The sequence below is a fragment of the Rhinopithecus roxellana genome, chromosome 9, assembly GCF_007565055.1.
Source record: "Rhinopithecus roxellana isolate Shanxi Qingling chromosome 9, ASM756505v1, whole genome shotgun sequence".
Classification (NCBI taxonomy): domain Eukaryota; kingdom Metazoa; phylum Chordata; class Mammalia; order Primates; family Cercopithecidae; genus Rhinopithecus; species Rhinopithecus roxellana.
Genome location: NC_044557.1, coordinates 98300532 through 98321624, shown reverse-complemented (window position 1 = coordinate 98321624; position 21093 = coordinate 98300532). Strand labels below are relative to the sequence as shown.

Below are 21093 nucleotides of genomic sequence, written 5' to 3'. Positions count from 1 at the left end.
GTAATCCCAGCACTTTGGGAGTCTGAGGTGGGAGGATCACTTGAGGTCAGAAGTTCGAGATCATCTTGACCAACATCTTAAAACCCCATCTCTACCAAAACTACAAAAATTAGCCAGGTGTGGTGGAGGACGCCTATAATCCTAGCTATTCTGAGACACAAGAATTGCTTGAACTCGGCAAGCGGAGATTGCAGTGAGCTGAGATTGCACCACTACACTCCAGCCTGGGCAACAGAGTGAGACTCTGTGTCAAAAAATAAATAAATAAATTTTGAGATTCTGTTTCAAAAAATAAAGTAAATACATATGCATATAACATTTGGTATGTGTGTGCATTTGTGTGCATATGTGTGTGTGTACCCGACACACACATATATGTACACATGCAACTTTTGTGTGTGTGGCTCAAGCCAGGCAGAGAAAGACAGATAGTAGATGATCTCACTCATATGTGAAATCTAAAATAGCTGATCTCAAAGAAGTAGAAAGGAGCCTGGTGGTTATCAGGGTCTGGGGAGGGGGTTGGGGAGATATTGGCCAAAGGATATAAAATTTCAGTTAGACAGGAGGAATAAGTTCAAGAAGTCGATTTTGACTGTAGTTAATAATGTGTTGTATTCATGAACAATGCTAAGAGAGTGGATGTAAAGTGTTCTTACCACAAAAAGGATGACCACATGAGGTAATGTATATGTTAATTAGCTAGATTTAGTAATTCCATAATGTATACACTGTGTCTTTCAAAACATCATGTTGTAAATAGTAAATACATACAATTTTATCTGTGAATTAAAAAAAAAAAAACATTAAACAAAACCTCCACCCCCGTGGATGAGTTAAGACCGCTCACTGATGGAGCTAGTATATATTACTAACCAAAGCTAGAACTCATTGCCACAAACATCTGGGTGACAGCGCTATTGATAGTCCTTCCTGCAGTACCCGTCCGTGGCAGAAACACCTTCAGTCTTCAGGCTGGGTGCCCAATGATATGCTAGGAATATTAAGTCCTGCAAATCACCAGAGGGGATGCAATCCCAGAGTGTTTGAGCACTGTTTTCCGGGTCTGGAGGAGGGGCTCAGCAGAGTGATTCATGGTTTTGCAAAATGTGTTTACTCTGGTGGAACGTGTAGGCTCACGTGGGCAGAAGCACATTTGCACACATGCAAAACGTAAGCCGTGCACTGTCATCTTTTCACCCTTGTTTGGTCACCTTTGTAACCTTCCTTCCTCCTCCCTAATTGCCTCCCCCAGCCCATTTCCTCGGCATCTTTTTATGGCAGTGGTTTTCAAACCTCAGTTTGCAAATGATCATCTGGGAAACATGCTATAATGGAGATATCTAGGTTCCCCCAACAGATTTTCTAATTCAGTGGGTCTAGGGTGGGGCCCTGCCTGCAAATGACATTTTCCCCGAACATTTGAGATAGTCCCATTTGACCAGTTAAGTGCTATAAACAGAATGTCTGGGACTTATCGATACTTCAAAGACCCACAAACAACCTTGAGAACAAACACGCAAAATTCTTAGCTTAAAAACATGAAAACAAACTGCAAACTAGAAATAGTTATAGTGTATGTTTTGTAGAACTTTATGTCAATTTGTCAAGTTTGCCTCAACTTTCACAGTTACATAGGAATTATTTGTTAATGAGGGATATGAGTGCAATTAATGTATTTGATACAATGTGTGTGAGGCCTACAAAAGCCTTATAAAAGCTGTAACCCCACCCACCCTGCTCTGAGAAATATGCCCCTAGATGATTTCTTGCTTGTAGCATTTTAGATCTGGAAGGCCCCTTAGAAATGTCCTTCTTCAATACCCAGATTTTGCTATCAGAGAAACAGAGGCCTACAGGGGGAATGACTTGCCCAAGTTTGCACAGAAAGTTCCTGAAGAGGCCAGACTAGAGTGAAGCATTCGCAATTTACGTGCATGTGCATGCATGTGCAAGGGCTGGTTACATTCCCCTCAGAAGTCTCTTCTTTTTTATTTTCATTTTTTCGAGACACAATTTCACTCTGTCTCCCAGGCTGGAGTGCAGTGGTGCGATCTCAGCTCACTGCAATCTGCTCCTCCCGGATTCAAGTGATTCTCATGCCTCAGCCTCCAGAGTAGCTGGGATTACAGGCACAAGCCACCACGCCTGGCTAATTTTTGTGTTATTGGTAGAGACAGGGTTTTATCATGTTGGCCAGGCTGGTCTCGAACTCCTGACCGCAAGCTATCCACCCCCCTCAATCTCCCAAAGTACTGGGGTTGCAGGTGTGAACCACCACGCCCAGCCAGAAGTCTCTTCTTTGTTTCTCTTTCACTTTGGCTGTTTTTTCCCTTTGGCCCCTATGTTCTCAGGCCAGTGTGAAACCTGGCCGTGATCCCTGAGGGTAAAGAGAAAGGTTAGTTGGGAGGTCTCAGGGTTGAAATTAATAGGCATAGTATCTGTCAAGACCAATGTTCAGCTTAAGTCCCTACAGGGGGAAAGGGAGAGGAAATGCACCTAGAGGGGAAGAAGTGCTGAGTCATGTCACTTCAAGTAGACACATGAAAAGCTGGCTAACTTCTCAGCAGCCCACTGAGTTCCAACTATGTGCTGGACATTGTGCACACTAAATTAAGCTGACAGAGTCCCTTCCCTGTGGAACCTCTTCGTTCATTCACCTACTCATTTCACAGATACTTGCTGAGCGTCCTACTGTGTGCCCCACACTGCCAACGAAGCAGATATGGAGCTTAGAACCTGGTCTGTGAGACAGGCAACAACAGATGACAGATCCTTAAACAATTAAGGCATTTCAGTTAAGATATTTCAGATAGTGACAGTTACTATGAAGAAAATAGAACAAGATAATGAGAAAGAAAGTGACTGGATGCAGAGCATGCCATTTTAAAATAAGTTCTTGCTATTTGAGTGGATGAATAGTAAATTCCATGTGACCTGAAAGGGGATATGCTTAGGCCATTTATTGTTTCTGGCTCTGCCTTCCACAGAGTAAGACTGAACTTTCTTGCCCATGGTGAGCAATTCTGGCCAAGGAGTAGTGAGCAGAATTGACATGTCATTTCTTTCCTTCATGTTGGAATTCTAGTGAGAAACCCTCCAGAGGTCACTCTCTCTTCTGGCCTGCTGCTGAGCAGTGCTGTGTGTAGAGGCTGCCACATTGGCCTGGTCCGGATGATGCTGAGATTGAGCATGATGTCAGGTTGACCTGTGATGAACATGCAGCTGAAAAAAGAAATTAATCTTTGTTGCTTTAAACCACTAAAATTTGGAAAGACATGTTAGTGCAGTGTAACAGCGTCACTTCTGATTAATACTGATACAACCTGCAAGGCAAAATAAGTTTGAACTGTCACTCTGGATCCACTGGTAGGGGTTTTCTTGGCCCTGAATGGGAAACAACTCTGAGGTCCCAACTGGGCCCTGTAGGAAATTGGGCTGTAATGAATTGGTGTTGACCACCATGCCTGTAGGTAGGAGGTGGCAGCTCTGGTACCACATGCCTGTCTTCCTGCTTTCACTTTCATAGGAGGTTCTTAACTGGATCTTTTTCTAGTCTGTTCTGAGCATCTATCCTCACAAATGATTCTCATCAGCTGCACTGCTTTATGGGGTCTTCACTCATCTCTTTCTAGGGCAGATTCTTCTGCTTGGGTTTTAAGGGTCTCAAAATTCTGACCCTAACACACCCTTCCTCAGGGGACTTCTTGCTGGCCACTGAGCATGCAGTACCCCTTCCCTACTCTAGGCCTTGATCACTGAATGCTATCCTCTCACCCCACCCCTTGCACACCTACCTGTCCTGTGGGTATCCTTTAAATCTGGCTCTCAGAGGACTTTCCTTTGCAGCCACAGTGACCCTGCTCTCCTGAACTCAGACCACACAGTGCCCACACTCAATTAATCTTTGACAATCTTGTTCTATCTTACACTTCATTGCTGCATGGTTATCTAACAATCCTCATGTTGAAGTCTCAACTCCCTAACTAGGTTATACACTCAAGGAATGGTCTGGGTTTTGTAATTTCTCACCACAATGTCTTGGTGATAACAGGCACTTGAGAAATAAGTTTTTGAAGAGTTGATTGGATTGGCTGTGTGGGGCTAGAGAGTAGAAGGGGAAAACTGACATGGAGTTGTCTAATGGGCACTGTCCAGCTCATTCTTCCTATCCCGTCTCTCAGGCCAGTCCTTCCTTCCATGGCTGGCACAGTCCCTATGTGATGTCCCCTTCCTAAAACGGTTAGACTTCTAATCAAAAGGTCTATATTGGAGCAGCTCAGTACAAACCATTGCAGTGGCAAACTCAGAAAAGGAACACACAGGATATCTTGGCAGGATGAGACTAGGCAGCGATTCGACTTTAGGGGAAAGGGGAGGCTTCCCAGGGGAACAGATGTTTAGGCTCTTCCCAGAAGGAGGTGTGGGGATTAACCCAACAGAGGGGCCAGAGGAATGCTCTGTGGAGATCCCAACCTAGGCCTGGGCTGGAGAACTGGAGTTAGGGGCGAGCTGGAGCAACCTGTGACCAGCGACCAGGGATGGGGCTGGAAGAGTGATGTGGGACCTCCCTGCTTGCAGGAAGGAGCTTGACCTTATCCTTAGCCCTGAGGGATGCCCCAGAGGGGTTTTAAGGATGGAAGAGACTGATCCTGCTGTCTTCATGCCCTTACTTCATTTCATTTTCTGCCTTTCCTCTCCTGACTCTGCTCTTATTTTTCTATTCTTGGACTAACATACTTTGTGTTTTTTTTGGTTATCTTATTTGAAAATCAATATAACCACATCTATAAAAACAATTTTAAAGAATGCCCAAACCCCAGAACCATCATCTCACCCAATTACAACTCTTGCCTTCATGTCTGCTTGGCCTCTTGCTGCCTCTTCCTGCTGTGCATGCATACATTTTATAGAGATGTGTCCTCAGTGGACATTGGGACTTTTTTTTTCTCTTTTGCAGTTTTTTACACACACGTTTTCATTTGTTGTTCCTGTTTTTCCTTCTTTCCCAGGAGGCTTTAGGCTCCCACTCTTCTCTCCCTGACTTTCTCACTGTCCCATCCACCCCTCCACCCCTCAGGCCTGCCTATGTGAAAGAGGTCTCTTTCTATGCAGAAAATCCACTTTAGCAAGATGTGGGTGCCCTTACACAGACCTCATAAGAGGAAGATAGCACATCAGTGAACTTGGGGTCCCCGGGAGTCACAGCGATGTTCACCAGAACTGGACAATGGTAATGTACCTCTCCCATCAGGTTGCCAAAAATTAGAATAGGTTTTGTGTTTTGGTTGTTGTTGTTGTTCTGAGACGGAGTCTTGCTCTGTCACTCGGCTGGAGTGCAGTGGCATGATCTCGGCTCACTGCAACCTCTGACTTCCTGGTTCAAATGATTCTCCTGCCTCAGCCTCCTGAGAAACTGAGATTACAGGCACGCGCCACCACGCCCAGCTAATTTTTGTATTTTTAGTAGAGACGGGGTTTCACCATGTTGGCCAGGATGGTCTTGATCTCCTGACCTCGTGATTCGCCCATCTTGGCCTCTCAAAGCGTTGGGATTACAGAAGTGAGCCACCGCGCCCAGCCGGTTTTGGGGTTTATTTTAAGAATGTGTCAGAGCCTGGCATATGCCTCCATTGCCAATGGCAGCATAATTTGTTCTTTTGGAGTAACAATTTGTCAAGAGGCATCAAAGCCTTACTTTGACCTTGTAACCCTATTTGGGAAGTTTATCTGGAAGAGAGTTTCCAGAAAACGAGAAAGCTGTGTGCCAAAGGGGGTTCTTGCAGCCTATTGCACTTAAGGGCAAAATTAGAAACAAAGCGGACTCCAGGGACACACGGTCCTTCTGTTTCACGGAAGCTTTCCCAGACATCTGAAGGGTCCTGGTGGAGAAGAGGTAGCACCTTAAGGAGAGCAGTGACAACCTGTGATGTGATAATTACGTAAGGCGTTGCGTCCTTCCTGAGATTACAGAAAACCTGTCTAGAGAGAGGCTGGCTGTTCACTGGAAAAATGAAGGTTTTGCCTACTTGGAATAATAAGAGCACGACAGCTTCTTTTTTCTCTTCTTTCTTCTCATCTCTTCTCTTTCTTATAGCTTGTCTTATTCAGTTAAACTCCAGTCATTACCATAGAATAAAGTAAAAGGGAATATATATGTTGAATGTGTAAGGCCCATATTCCACCAGGAATGACATCACGAAAGGCCAGCCTGACCCCCACTGCTGTATCAGGCATGAGCACAGCGCAGACTGCTGCACTCAGGGGTCAGGACAGGAGGTGCTCCTGGGTGTCATGATCTTGCTTTTTGTCCCTCATTATCATGTTTCATTTCAACTGCACCATAATCACGCTGGGTGGGTAATGTAATAATCCCCATTTTATAGAGGAGAGAGCTGAATCCTTAGGGCTCCTGGCAGTTGCCATCCAGGAAGCCCCTGCTATGTTCCAAGCTCAGAATCTCCCCACACTATCTCCTTGGATGCTCACATAATAGCTCTGCAGAGTCACTCTTCAAACCTGGCTCTTCATGATGGGGAAACTGAGGCACTGTGATTTGCCAAAGAGTCGTAGCCAGGAAGGATCAAGGCAGCATTCATACCTGGATTCTCTGACTCTAAATCTGGCTGTGTTGTTTTCTTTTGAATTTTATTATGAATGCCTTCTTTGTTCATTGTCATTATCATCATCACTGATCTCTACCAGGCCCTTTACCCCCAGCCACTTGCTTCCTCTGTTGCAAGAGGAGATGAGACCAGTGTGGAATTTTAATTCCCATTCCCTTCCCTCCTCCATAGGCAGCCACTCCGGTGTGCTTGCTGCAGGCCCTGCGTGAGGATCCTCCCTGTCTTGTTCTGATTGGGTATCTGTTTTTAATTTAGACAAATGGGATTCTGCTATAGATCTCAATCTGGTTTTTTTGCTTACTCAACCCTCTTTTTCAGAGCCAGTGTTGGTGCTCTGTGTTCACCTGGTTCATCTGAGGGACTGCATCTACCCTGCCCTTGCCATAGTTCCTGCCCTGTTTGCTTCTCCTGTTGCTGCTAGTGGACATTAGGTAACCACAGCCTAGTTCTGTGATGAGCTCTTCACACCTGTGCCCATATGGACTGTGGGAGAGTTTCTCTGATATGGACCATGATGCGGGTGAGTCATAGTGCACACTCACACTTAATTTCGCAAGTACTGCCAGATTGCGTTCCAGAATGACTGTACTAATTTACACTTCCACAGGCAGTGCTCAGGGGTTTCTGTTTCCCTCTGTCCTCGCCAGCACCTGGTATTGGCAGATGCATCAAAAAGGACGCATTTGACAGCTCAACCGCATCAGGGCACTTGATTAGCATCCCTGTGATGGCCCTTTCTGCTGCAGACATCACTTTGTCATAACAGCATTTTGAGCAGGAAAAAGCCTCAGGCAGGGAAAAAGGGGTCTTTTTACTGTGACTCCCTGTCTTCTATTAGGGAAGAAAATTTTCCCCAGAAATCCCCAGTATCCCTAGTAGACTTCCCCTATGTCTCACTGACCAAACTGGGCCAGGTAAGCTCCCAGACAGTCCCTGACAGAGATAACAAGATTGCCATGGCTGTTTCAAGCCAGGGCCAATTCTTCCCCCTGCCATGGACTTCTTTTGAGCACATTGCTATCTGCCTTATCCCTGAACAGAACTGGTAATATTTTAATAAAGAAGAAGAGAGCAGTGGCTGATCAGTAACTTGGCAGCCAACAGAGTCTTCTATGTCAGAGTTCTACATTTGCCAGTTTTTGGCATGTACGCTGCCTCTTCTATACCGGGGATCTTCCCCCACATCTGTTGGATTTGCAGAGAATTTCAGAAGCGGTGAGTCACTCATACATGTCCATTGCTTTGGGGATTAGATCCGGCCAGCTCATTTTGGAAACGGCAATTCTTTTTGCCAGGCAGACATGAGACCCATTTCCGCGCCAGCTACTCCAGCTGAGGTTCCCATGTAGGTTCTGCGTGAGAGAAATCAATAGAAAGATTCAAAGGGCAGAGCACCCAAGTTCCTGCCCTGCACCATGATGTCAAAGCAGAATGCCTGCTGAGGACAGGTGGGGATGAAAACCTGTCAGAGAGTACCACTTCTGCAAGCAGCAACTTCCCCTTCGTATCAGCCACATGGATGCCATAGTAACCTTGTCTTTCTGGCTAGCTCAAGAAATTAATTTTTAGGATGGGTGCAACAGGTCATGCCTGTAATCCCAGAAATTTTGGAGGCTGAGGCGGGAGGATCACTTGAGGCCAGGAGATTAATACCACCCTGGGCAACTAAGGCGACCCCCGTCTCTATAAAAGTCAAAATAATAATAATAATTAAAAAAAAAAAACAGGTTTGGTGGCACATGCCTGTGGTCCCAGCTAGTTAGAAGGCTGAGGTGGGAGGATCGCTTGAGCCCAGGAGGTCAAGGCTATAGTGAGCTATGATCATGCCATTGCTCTCCAGCCTGAGAGATAGATTTGAGACTCTGTCTCAAATAAATAAATAAATAAATAAATAAATAAATAAATAAATAAATAAATAAATAAAAACAAAATAAATGGAAACCTTATAGTTATAATTTGTTGAGCACTTATCTTTGCCAGGTGGCCTGGGAAGCATTTTATTTCCACGATCTCATAGATATCTCTTGGCAGCCCTCTGAGAGCACTGATATTGCTCCATCACAGGCTCCTATAGAATCCTGGTTCTGACGATTATCAGCCATGTGGCCTTGGGAAAGTCACTTGATTTTTTGTAGCTTGGCTTTCTCATTTCTACATGAAGAATGATAATAGTATATTGCACCTGCTCACATAGTTAATAAACATAAAGTGCCTAGAATGGCACTTGATACTTATTAGCTATTATTGTTGCCATTTTTTAAAATGAAGAAACTGAGAGGTTCAGAGGGGTCAATTTACCAAAAGTTAGTTATAAGTAGCAGGGCCATGATTTGAATCCAAAAGTTTCTGGCTCCGAAGCTGGGCTTTTTTATCCAAGGGAACATCACCATTACTCCCCTCATCAGTAGAATCAATTTTCAGGTGAAGACTCAGTGACAAAGACCACAAAGACATAGTGTAATTCTTCTAACACACTGCTGGATCATTTCTGGAAGGTGGCTGGGGACATGGATACTGGGCCATAGAACAGGCGTGCCTGGGATGGAAAACACAGCACTCAATTCCTAATTTGGCCACTCAACCTTGCAGAGCCTCCACCTCCCTGTTTTTAAAATCAAGTTTTCATTATAGTTCCTCCCAGTAAGGATTTTAAAAGTGCCTTATAAGCTGAGCATCGCCAGGGCTCCTTATTCCAAAATTAGGATTTTATATGTCTCTTCATATTTTGTGTCTCATTCTCAATTTCCACTTACACTGACAGAAAGTCTAAGAGTCATTTCCCCTCAACTCCATTTTAGTCACCACGAAGCTCAGGAAACTAGAATTTCAGAATCTTCTGGAAGAGATGTTTCCTTTCCTAATCAAGCGAAATGGGCTGGAGGCAGCCACTGCTGGGGTTTTTAGAAGGTTGGTTAACCACAGTACCTAGCTGTTTGGGGAAAAATAAATCAGGTAGCTTTCTGTAGCATGAGACATTCCCTTACCACATTTGTCCACTTGAGCACTTTTATTTTATTTTTATTTTTATTATTTTTATTTTTTTGACAGAATCTCACTGTTGCCCAGGTTGGAGTACAGTGGTGTGATCTTGACTCACTGAAACCTCCACCTCCTGGGTTCCAGCAATTCTTCTGCCTTAGCCTCCTAAGTAGCTGGGATTACAGTTGTACACCATCATGGCTAGCTAATTTTTGTATTTTTAGTAGAGATGGGGTTTCAGCATGTTGGCCAGGCTGGTCTCGAATTCCTGACCTCAAGTGATCCACCCACCTCGGCCTCCCAAAGTGCTGGATTACAGGTGTGAACCACCACACCCGGCCCACCTGAGCATTTTTAGATGTAGACCTGGTGATGAGTCTGAGGGGCCACATGTTCGGTCTGAATGGGGATCGCAAGCTCAATGATGTGGCTTTAAGCAAAAAGGGTAGCTTCAAGGTCTAGATTTCCTTGAGAGGACGTTTTAACCTAAACCCACATAACTAGTAACTCGGAGATCTTTTAATTTTGTTGTTTTTTCATTTAATTGACCCCATTCTCCCTCCTTTTCTCCCTCCATCCCTTCATTCCTCCCTCCCTTCCTTTTGACACAGGTCACCTGATATAGAATCTCACACCTGGGAGATGGAGCCAGCCAGTGAGGCTCAAATGTGAACCACACACAAATCTCCAGGGGTACTTGTTAAATACAGATTTTTGACCAATTTTTCGGTGTGGGTCTGCTCTAGTAATGAGCTCTCAGGCAGTACTGATGCCGCTGGTCCATGCATCAACCCATTTTAACTCGTGAGGAGGGGTCTACTACCCTCCCTAGTCCTTCTCATGCACCAACCCATTTCAACTCGTGAGGAAGGGTCCCCTAGCCCTCCTCATACAGGCAGTTGCAGATACTGTCTAGAATACCAGATTGTTTGTGCAAACATTTGACCTTCCTGACCATCCTGGGGGGTGTGAGAATACCAATTTTTTTTTTCTTTTTCTTTTTAAGATGAGAAAACTGCTACTCAGAGATGCTGAACATAACTCGGCACAGCTGATAAGTAGCAAAGATGAAAGTCCAGGTGCAGAGAAGTTCTGAGAATGTGGCCCTCCTGGGATGGAAGGTGTCCTTGTGCTAGTCATGAACGAGACAAAAAGCAAGTGCCATTTTCTCTTCTCTTCCCCTCTTTATCTCTGAGATCTTCACTTGGCTGCTTCTTTTCAGAAAACAGTGACGCACCGGACTCAGGTGATAGCCCCAGCAGTAACATCGATGCAGAGAAAACTGAATACTTTTCCAAGAGACCAGAAGACACATGAAGCTAGAAAAAGGAGCCCAGAAAACTGCCACATTTTACCCATATAGAAAAGCATATCCTGGCCGGGCGCAGTGGCTCACGCCTATAATCCCAGCACTTTGGAAGGCCAAGGTGGGCGGATCACAAGGTCAGGAGTTCGAGACCAGCCTGGCCAATATGGTAAAACCCCGTCTCTACTAAAAATAAAAAAATTTAAAAAAGAATAAGCTGGATGTGGTGGTGCATGCCTGTAATCCTAGCTACTCGGAAGGCTGAGAGAGGAGAATTGCTTGAATCCGGGAGGCGGAGGTTGCAGTGAGCCGAGATTGTGCCACGGCACTCCAGCCTGGGTGACAGAGCGAGACTGTCTCCAAAAAAAAAAAAAAAAAAAAAAAAAAGCCTATCACCCCGCTCATTTCTCCCATAACATAATGCTTTTTCTAGTGATTTGGTCACTGCTTAACTATCTTCACTTAAGGTGGTTTTGACAGAATAGTTGGTTGGGAAATTTTATTTTCAATTAAAATAACTTGTTGAACTGCCTTGGTTTTGAAAGGATTCCATTAGGATGGCTAATTATATAGCAGTTGCTACAAGGAGATATTTGCACTCAATTTCAGCTCTTAGGTAATTCAAATCAAATGCTTGAGATTTTCCTCCCTGGAGCTGTGTGCAACCATCTTCCTCTCACACTGCAGGCTTCCCATGAGTTATTTTTAGAAACCCAAATTTAAGCAGCAATTTTGGCAGAGCCATTTCTAGTCTAGTGGAGTAAACCATATGTACTGATAAATGCAGCCAAAGAGTCAGTTTCTTTAAAAAGCAACAAAACCATCTCTCTCCGTTCATGGGGGTTAAATGTTTACAAACTGCAAACTATCTGCTGTACTATTATATTCATTTGTGAACTCTAGCTGAAATGAGGGATCATGGATATTACTTTAAAATTACAAAAGATGTGTCCTTCTGCAAACTGTTGTCATAATACTCATTTTTTTCCAAGATGGCAGGCCTTGGCAGAATTGACTGGGGACTCTGTTTTTGGCCTTTGGATTTCCTGTGAAACATGGAGATCCCTTTCTTTATTTTCCTACTCTGCTCTGACTTCTTCATTCACCAGAGCACTTGTAATACATCTCATCATGCTTATAAGCAGGAAATCTCCTCCTTCTATGTTAGAACATACTCTTGTGGGCAGGCCCTGGATTTTTTTTACCTTCTTTCATGCCTGGCACATAATAGATGCTCAAATAGTGAGTGAATAGATAGATGAATCATTAAAATTATATTTCTATTTTCTCCTTTTTTAAAACAAATTAAACTTTTATTACATAAATTTTAAATGATTGCATTCATTTCGGAAAAATTAAAAACTTTCCACGTAAAGCCAAAGTCCTTTTAGCTCACCCATCCTCAATCCTTGTCTCTTCATTAGTTCTGTGTAGGTCACGTTTGTTATATTTTATAGCACATTCTTGCAGACTGCTCTAATTCATTTAAGTGTACACGCATGCACATATACACACTGAGTACTATTGTGTACACCTCTGGTAGAGTATTTTGCAGTTTACCCCTTTTCACTCAGCAATATATTGAGGAGTGCTATCCATGGTAGCCACTCTATTCTTTTTAACTGCTACATTGTTTTATTGCATCATATGGATGTAACCACCTTTTATTTGGACCAAATACACAAATTATTTATCTGCTTTCCCATTCATTATACTTCCAGATCCCTTCTCATGTGTAAGTTGACAAACCCAGCCAGGTTCACTGCTATCTTTTCATAGCTACAACTCATTTTATCAAAATGAGCCACTTGCCTTAGAAATTATATCAAACCAGTAGACAGATTGTGTAAAATTCAAAGGGTTGCCAGAGGGACCAGAGTTTCCTTTGTCCTCACAGTCTAGAGAAGTGCCCTGTGCTCTGGGAACCCCACAGGGTTGGATGATGAGTGATGTTGACCACCACTCACTCTGTGTTGTGACACAGTGATCTGGTGTCTGCTCTGCCCAAAGCCAGCTGGCTTTCCTTGAGCAGATCATTTCTTCTCCCGGAACGTTACTTCTCTTACCTGCACAATGGACTCAGTGAACAGCCTGAAGCTCTTAGACTGAGTAACTGGGTCTACACACTGCCACCAGGATTGACATAAAGAATGTCCTGTTAGCTCGCCCTTCACTACGTGTTGGGGTGGGGAAGGGTAATTCCTGGTAAAGCTCCAAGCTCCACCCCAGAGCTCTGAGCTGAGACAATGTCTCAAAGAGCCCATGAGTGGCAAGGAATGTATTGTCTTTAGATTTTCCTCTTCTTTCCTGCTATTTTGCCATCCAGTTAAAATGAATATATATATTTTTCTTTTGCTTAGGTGTGTCTCTGTTCTAAGCAAGGTGGTATGATGATGGGAAAAAAGGTTGTGGTTCCCTGAATTCTACTTCCAAACTTGTTTAATTCTACCTGTGTGTTCTTAGGCAAGTCACTTACCTTCTCTGGGCTTCCGTCTATTGACACCACAATTCCCAATGAGTCAGGTATCCACTAAAATGACACTGAAAAGTTGAAAACCACACTCACTTATGAGTGTTTCATTTGGCATTTGTGAGCCTTGTCGCCTGCAAATAGGCCATCTCATGAATTGATGAGGCATCCTCAGAGACCAACAGAGCCCATGAAATCTTGTTTCACAGGGGAATTTGCAGCTGTCCTGGCTCTTGGTGACACATGCTAAGCCCTTCAGGGGCTTCTGAGAGAGGCCCAGAGAAGGTGCTGAGCTACCATGATTCACAGGTGAAATTTTCTCACCTAGGCCCTGAGGCTTTGCGGTGGATCCACGGCAAAGGGTATTCCCCTGCTTTGAGGCTCAGGACCACAGAGGTCACAGGATCTGATTCAGATGCCAGCGGGTTTCCCTAGGGGGCCCAATCAGGCTTTCCATGTAGTGCAAGAGTTATGGCTCCCTGCTGGGTGTTTCACACAGATCAGCAGACTCAATGCGGTTCTGAAGGTGAAAGGTCAGTGTAAGTGGGTGTGAAGCCACATGGGAGGCATAGCCCAGCTAAGTGTCTGGGGTTTTGGTTCCCCTAGTCCCAGAATTTTGTTTTTTCCCCCTACTGTGAGTTTCTGTTCCTGAACACCCCTTTAGTTAAGCGTTCCCTGGTTGAGCAGGTTTCTACCAAAGGAGACCAAAGCCTGTGGTGCTTTTCCGCTGCTGCGCTTGCTGGGGTAGGTGACTAACCCTCTCCTAGCCTCTGCTTTCTAACCTGCTCGGGCTTAAGTCCTTTTAAGGGGCTTAAGTCCTTTCACCCCTTTAAGGGGGTGAAATGAGACTCTACAATAGGTGCCCAATCCACATTTCTTTTATTTCCCTTTTCCTGTTTCATATGGAAAAAATAACCCATAATTTTATAAGCACTGAATCTGTAACGGAGCTTCCAAAAACCCACGCTGGGCATTTTTTCACATTAACCAAGATAAACCAAAAAGGCAGTACTACGAATAGAGAAAATGTCATTAGGAAGGTGTACATGAGAAATTAGTTTGTTTAATCAAAAGAATGGTGATTGTTTCCATTTATCAAGCCTCTCTGACTGCAAATTTTTCAGCAGCTGCCTTCCTCATTTTAATAAAATGCTGGCAGATCTGGTTTGCATTTTGGTAGATAAATGCAGAACAAGTCGCATTGATGTTCCCTGCGTGTATCATCCTCCCAGCCATCAATACCATTTTCATTCACAGCCCGGAAACTTTAAGAAATGAGTCAACCTGGCCTATGATTCACAGATACTTGATCTGAAATGCTTGGTGGTGTGGGGTTGGTGGATGGGGTGGAGACAAAAATAAATTTCCTGACCCCAAAAGTCAGTTCAAGTGAACTAGAATGAGCAGAGGGGGGTCGTGGGGATGGTTCCCGCCCTCCAGGAGCTGTACTTCCAAGTCTGACTTAGGGTGATCACACGTCCAGGGTTGCTGGTGGAGCTTCAGTTTATGCCTGTGGTCCGAGTCTCTTAAATGGTCAGCGTGCCTGTCCACGATTAGGAATGTCCCAGGTTGGGAAGATGTAGGATTCTGAGGAGAGTAGAGTGGTAGTTCTTAAAGGCCAGAGATAACATTTAATCATGTGTATCTTCAGTGCCTAGCCTCTTGTAAGGAATTAATAAATAAATGCTTGCTGAGTAGGCGGGTGAGTGAGTAAGTAGTTTCTTAACCTCCCATCCTTGTTCTCTAAATGTCTATTTCTCATTTTTCTTTGCATGTTTGAAGCACCTAGTGACTCTACTGGGTTCTCAATAAGTATATTTTGAATAAGCCAGAGGTTCAGAGGTCAGTTTCTTCCTTGCTTGTAAGCAACCCCATGCTATCTAGCTCTGGGCTTTGAGTGGGTTAGCCCAGGTTAGTTAGAACTTAGTACTAAGAACAGTGGCTTCCACGTAGTGAGTTCCTAAGAAATGATCATAGAGGAGGTGGACGTGCTGCTATTGTTATTAGCCATCTGGCTTTACTACCGGTTTTTGTCTTTTTTCCCCTAACTGTAGGATTCGTAGACTATATATATATTTGAGACCTCATACATATTTTTAGAAGATAAATCAAACATATTATAAGAAATTGAAAAAATGAATAAAATAGTTATCCTAATTTTTCATGCCCCTGGTAACATACTATCAATTATCATTACCAGTGTGCTATACCCCATTTATGTCCGTTTATACAAGTGTTGACAGGGTCTCGCTTTGTTGCAAAGGCTGCAGTGCAGTGGCGCAAACGTGGCTCACTGCAGCCTCGACGTCCTGGGCTCAAGCAATTCTCCCACCTCAGCACCCCCTGAGTAGCTGGGACTAGAGGCACCGGTCACCAAGCTTGGCTAATTAGAGTTTTTTTGTTTTGTTTTGTTTTTGGGGTTTTTTCTTTTCTTTTTTTCTTTTTTTTTTTTTTCACATGTTATCTTAAGGTGATTTCCAATTTTTTTTTCCATTTGCATTTTTCCACAAGCATTGTCCACGTTACTCCATAACCTTTTCAACTACCATTTTGAAATTTGCTTTTATCCATGTGATTGTTTGTGATGAACTGCAGGTTGTTGACTTTCTTCCCCTTCTGTAAATAAAGTTTTCCTCCTACTATGTCCTGTATTTCAAGAAGATCCCAGCAGTGGAATCATTCGATCAAAGGATATGACTGTTGCTCAGCTATCTGTGTGTATGTAAATTAATAGGCTGTTTATTTGAGTCAAAAATATAGAGTTCCCATATAGTCTCCTCTTCTCCCTCCATATCCCCTATTGTTCTCATCTTGAATTAATATGGTACATTTGTTACAATTTATGAACCAATATTGATACACTAAGAGTTACTGGAGTCCATAGTTTACATTGGGCTTCACTCTTCATGTTGTATAGTTCTGTGGGTTTTGATAAATGCATAGTGTTATGTACCTACCATTATAATATCATACAAAGTAGTTTCACTGTCCTAAAATTCCCCTGTGCTTCCCCTATCTCTCCTCATTACTCTCTCTCTCCCCCAACCCCTGTCAACTCACTAATCTCCACAGTTTTGTCTTTTTCAGAATCACACAGTTGGAATCACACAGGATGCAGCCTTTTCTTTTTTTTTTTTTGAGACAGAGTCTCGCTCTGTCGCCCAGACTGGAGTGCAATGGTGCGATCTTGGCTCACTGCAAGCTCCGCCTCCTGGGTTCAAACAATTCTCCTGCCTCAGCCTCCGAGTAGCTAGGACTACAGGTGCCCACCACCATGCCTGGCTAATTTTTTGTATTTTTAGTAGAGACAGGGTTTCACCATAGTAGCCAGGATGGTCTCGATCTCCTGACCTCACGATCCGCCCGCCTTGGCCTCCCAAGGACGTGGCCTTTTCAGACTGATTCTTTCACTTAGTAATATGCATTTAAGGTCCCTCCATGTCTTTTCATAGCTTAACACCTCATTCGTTTTTAGTGCTGAATAATATTTCTTTGTCTGGATGTACCACAGTTTATTTACCCTGTCACTTACTGAAAGGCCTCTTGGTTGCTTCCAGGTTTTTGGCAATTATGCATAGAGCTGCTATAAACATTTGTGTGTAGGTTTCTGTGTGGATGTAAGTTTTCAACTTATTTGGGTAAATATCAAGGCATTCTGTTGCTAGATCTTATGGTAAGAATATGTTTTGTTTTGTAGGAAACTGCCGAATTGTCTTCCAAAGTGGCTATATCATTTTGCATTCCCACCAACAATGAGAGTCCCTGTTGCTGCAAATCCTCCACCAGAATCTGGTACTCATGTTTTGGATTTCAGCATTCTAATAGGTGTGTAGCCGTATCTAATTGTTGTTTCAATTTGCATTTCCCTGATGACATATGTTTATTTGCCATCTGTATGCCTTCTTTGATGAGATGCCTGCTCAGGTCTTTTGCTCATGTTTTAATTGAGTTGCTCATTTCCCTATTCTTGAGTTTTAAGAGTTCTTTGTACACTTCGTATAACATTCCTTTAAGTGACATGTCTTGTGCAAATATTTTCTCCCAGTCAATGGCTTGTCTTTTCATTCTCTTTATAGTGTCTTTGCATATCAGAAATTTTTAATTTTAATGGAGTCCAACTCATCATTTAGTTTTTTCATAGATTGTGCCTTTGGTGTTGTATCTAAAAAGTTATTGCCATACTCAAGGTTATCTAGGATTCTCTCCTTTGTTATCTTCTGAGAGTTTTATCGTTTTTAATTTACTTTTAGGTCTATGATGCATGTTGAGGTAATTTTTGTGAAGGGTTTAAGATCTATGTTTAGATTCTTTTTTTGCAAATGAATGTCCATTGTTTCGGCACCATTTGTTGAAAAAAAATATCTTTCCTTGTTGTAGTCTCTTTGCTCCTTTGTCAAAGGTCAATTGACTATATATATGTGGGTCTGTTTCCAGGTTCTGTGTTCTGTTCCATTGATCTGCTTGTTTATTCTTTTGCCAATACCACGCCATCTTGATGACCGTAGCTTTATAGGAAGTACTGGAGTTGGGTAGTGTCAGTCTTCCAGCTTGTGTGTTCTTTTCCCGCAGTATTGTGTCAGCTATTGTGGGTCTTCTGCCTTGCTATAAAAGAATCAGCTTGTAGATATCTACAAAATAACCTGCTGGGATTTTGACATACTACGATTGTTTATCTATTCACTTACTGAAGGACATCTTAGTTGCCTCCAATTTTTGGCAACTACAAATAAAGGTGCTACAGACATTGCTACATAGGTTTTTGTGGGAACAGGAACCCTACTCATTTGGGTAGACACCAAGGAGCACAATTATTGGATCACATGGTAAGACTATGTTTAGCTCCTTGGGAAACTGCCATAGCTATATGCTTTTTGTATTTATTCAGAGATTTTTTGTTACAATGTCACTAACATGATTAACCTGCAGAATAGCAGAATAAATCTTTGGGTCAGGGGTTATTAGCCTTGCCTTCTGGCTAATGTTATTAAATGTTATCACTGAACTGAAGATTCCTAAGCCTCTAAACTTTATGAGTGTGAGATCCACATCCCCTATCACTGCTCCTCTATGGCTTCCATGGCACTGTGAGTATAATAGTTGCTCAATTAGTGTCCACTACACACTGAATACCAATAATGGAAAAACCACTTCACCATACAGATGAAAACACAAAGGTCCCAAAACGAAAAATGAGATACTTCTGACCAAACAGCATTTTACTAGTAACAGAACCAATGCTAAAACCAAACTATTGTGCCTTGTAGATCTGCAGTCCTGGATTTTGAAGCATCAATCCTTGACTCATGACATTCAAGCAAGACAAGCTGGAGGCTTCTTAAATCTGTAGTTAGTATTGTATGGAACACCTCCCCTCACTTTCAGGCCAACCCACTACTGACTGCCATTACCAGATTGCCCAAAGACGCCCAAAATGGTGTTCTAACCTGAGTACAAGGCCACTGTAGCTACAAAGTCTAGTAGGGTAACGAGTAATAATAGCAGTGACAACAATAATAAAAATAGCCAAGAATTATCCATTGCTTAGTATTGTCAGGGTCTTTGCATATATTATTTCATTTTACATTCACAGCTGCCCCTTGGTTCACATCATTACTAGCCACAATTTAGAGATAAGTAGATTGAGCTTTAGGGAGGTTAAGTAACTTGTTCGGGGTGCTACAACTTTCACTGGTAAAGCCAAATGTGTGTCCATCCGTTCTCGACTCCACTTAGCAATGTACTACTTTACATTTAAAATAATGAGATTTAGAGCTAGATGGGCCTGCATTAGTATTCTGGAGCTGCCATATTGTCAGTCATGCCATCTTAACCTTGTGCCTTCTAGCTGCAATGTTCCCATCATGGGGTTGTAACACCCATGGCAGATGCTGTCTCTTGTTACCTCAAAACCATTGCCTCCCAGTGTACGGAGCCTCAATATGTTCAAAGGGTTGGCAGGAGGCCTCAGGTCTCAGGGAAGTCAGACTCTTATCCCAGCCTGGTGAGATGAATCATGACTGGTTTAAACTAGATATGGTAATGGCAGGGAAGTTACCAAGTCTTGTTAGGAACAGTATGCTGAGGAGGGAGTCTCTTTCTAAAGAAAAAGGCAAAGCCCATTGCGAAGGAAGCTTATTACTCTTTTCCTTTCTTCCTCCCTGGATCTTGGATGTGATACCTGGATGTGAAGCAGCCATCTTGTAATTATGAGGTGACAAGTCAATAGACTGAGATAGTGGAGGAGCAAAGATAGAAAAGGTCTGGATTTTTTATAGCGTTGTTGAACTGTTCCATCAGCCTAAGACAGACGGCTATCTTCAGACTTCTTGTTATGTACAACATGTCCTATTGTTTAAGTCACTCTAATTCGGATTGTCTCTTATTTACAGCTGAAATTATTTCTAATAGACATAGAGATTTCCAACAAAGCACAGTGTAGAGCAGCTTAACGTGTTACCTATGTGCCAAAGTTCCACAGCAAGAATTCCTGGGATCTAATCTTGACTCTGTGACGTGACTTTAGACAAGTCACTTAGCTTCTCTGTGACTCACTTTTCTCATGTATAAAATGCTCAGTAACTGTGTATTGACTATTAAATAAAGGATAATAGTGATACTGAATTCATAGGATTGTTAGGATCATTAAATGCCTAAACATTTTATAAAAATATTAGAACATTGCTTGACACATTGTAATTGGCTGCAGATGTGCTTGTCAAAGTAAAATTAAAAGAAAAGTAGTCACTATTATAAGGCTTGGGTTTGCATCTTGATCCCATCACTGGGCCACTTGTGGTATTTAAGCAGCACCTTGACCCTTTTACTACTGAGGCTCATGGAGCATGAAACTCCCCCTAAAATCTGTCTCAAAGCAGACACAATGGTGGTTTCTTTTTGACAAAAAAAGGCTCCTTAGAGAACGCTGGCTTGCAAAGGAGGGGCTGTGACCACCAAGTCGTGTCAACAACTGAATGGCCGAAATACCCAACTTGCTCATGCAAATGGGCTCGCGTGTCTCCTGGCAGCCCCCTTTGAAGGCTCTAGACTTATCTGTGAACTCCTTTTTTGAGAGGGTCTTTCCAACTAGTGGTTTGTTCTTTGACTCTCCTCATACCTTTCTTGCCAGAGAGTGAGAGTGAGAAGGAAGGGCTATTGCCTGAGCTTCTGCCCTTTCTATGCAGTGAGGGTCAAGATCCTCAGCTTGTTTGAGGGAACCGGTGTAGCCTGGGTCTCTCATTTTCTACCACCCAAGTTGCCACCTCTGTCGAGGTCCCACTCTAATTTGGGCAGCCACTGAGCAACATATTGAAATATACCTTGTTCATGGGTTTAAAGGATCAACTGGTAGGTGTGTCCATTAGCAAATCCCATGGAACCTTCCTTCAAAATATCTGCTCTTTTTACTCCCTACTTACCTTCACCACCAAGGACAGTTCAAACAAAGTTGTCACCACCTTTAGCCTGATTTACTACAGGAGACTCCTAATCTATCTTCCTGTTTCTACTCTATCCTTCATCCCCTACTTGGATCCTTTAAAAATGTGAACCAAAGCATGGGACTAAACCACTCAAAATCTTCCCATGGATCTCATCTCAGATTAAAATCCTAAGTGCCTTCTGTGTCCTCAGTGAACCCCAGGTGCACCTTTCCTCTTCCACTTTCCCCTGTTGTTTTTCCTACTTTCCACACTGGCCTCCTTGCTGTGGGCCAG

The 21093-nt window shown here is 43.1% G+C and overlaps 1 long non-coding RNA gene across 1 annotated transcript in view; it reads left to right on the top strand.

Moving 5' to 3' along the window:
* Positions 1 to 21093, top strand: part of LOC115899695 — an 83520-nt gene that overhangs the window by 45912 nt on the left and 16515 nt on the right. Inside the window, exons 3-5 of the long non-coding RNA XR_004059329.1 lie at positions 6945 to 7146; positions 10828 to 11080; positions 17079 to 17206. This is a non-coding gene — a long non-coding RNA (uncharacterized LOC115899695). The remainder of the gene's footprint in view (positions 1 to 6944; positions 7147 to 10827; positions 11081 to 17078; positions 17207 to 21093) is intronic.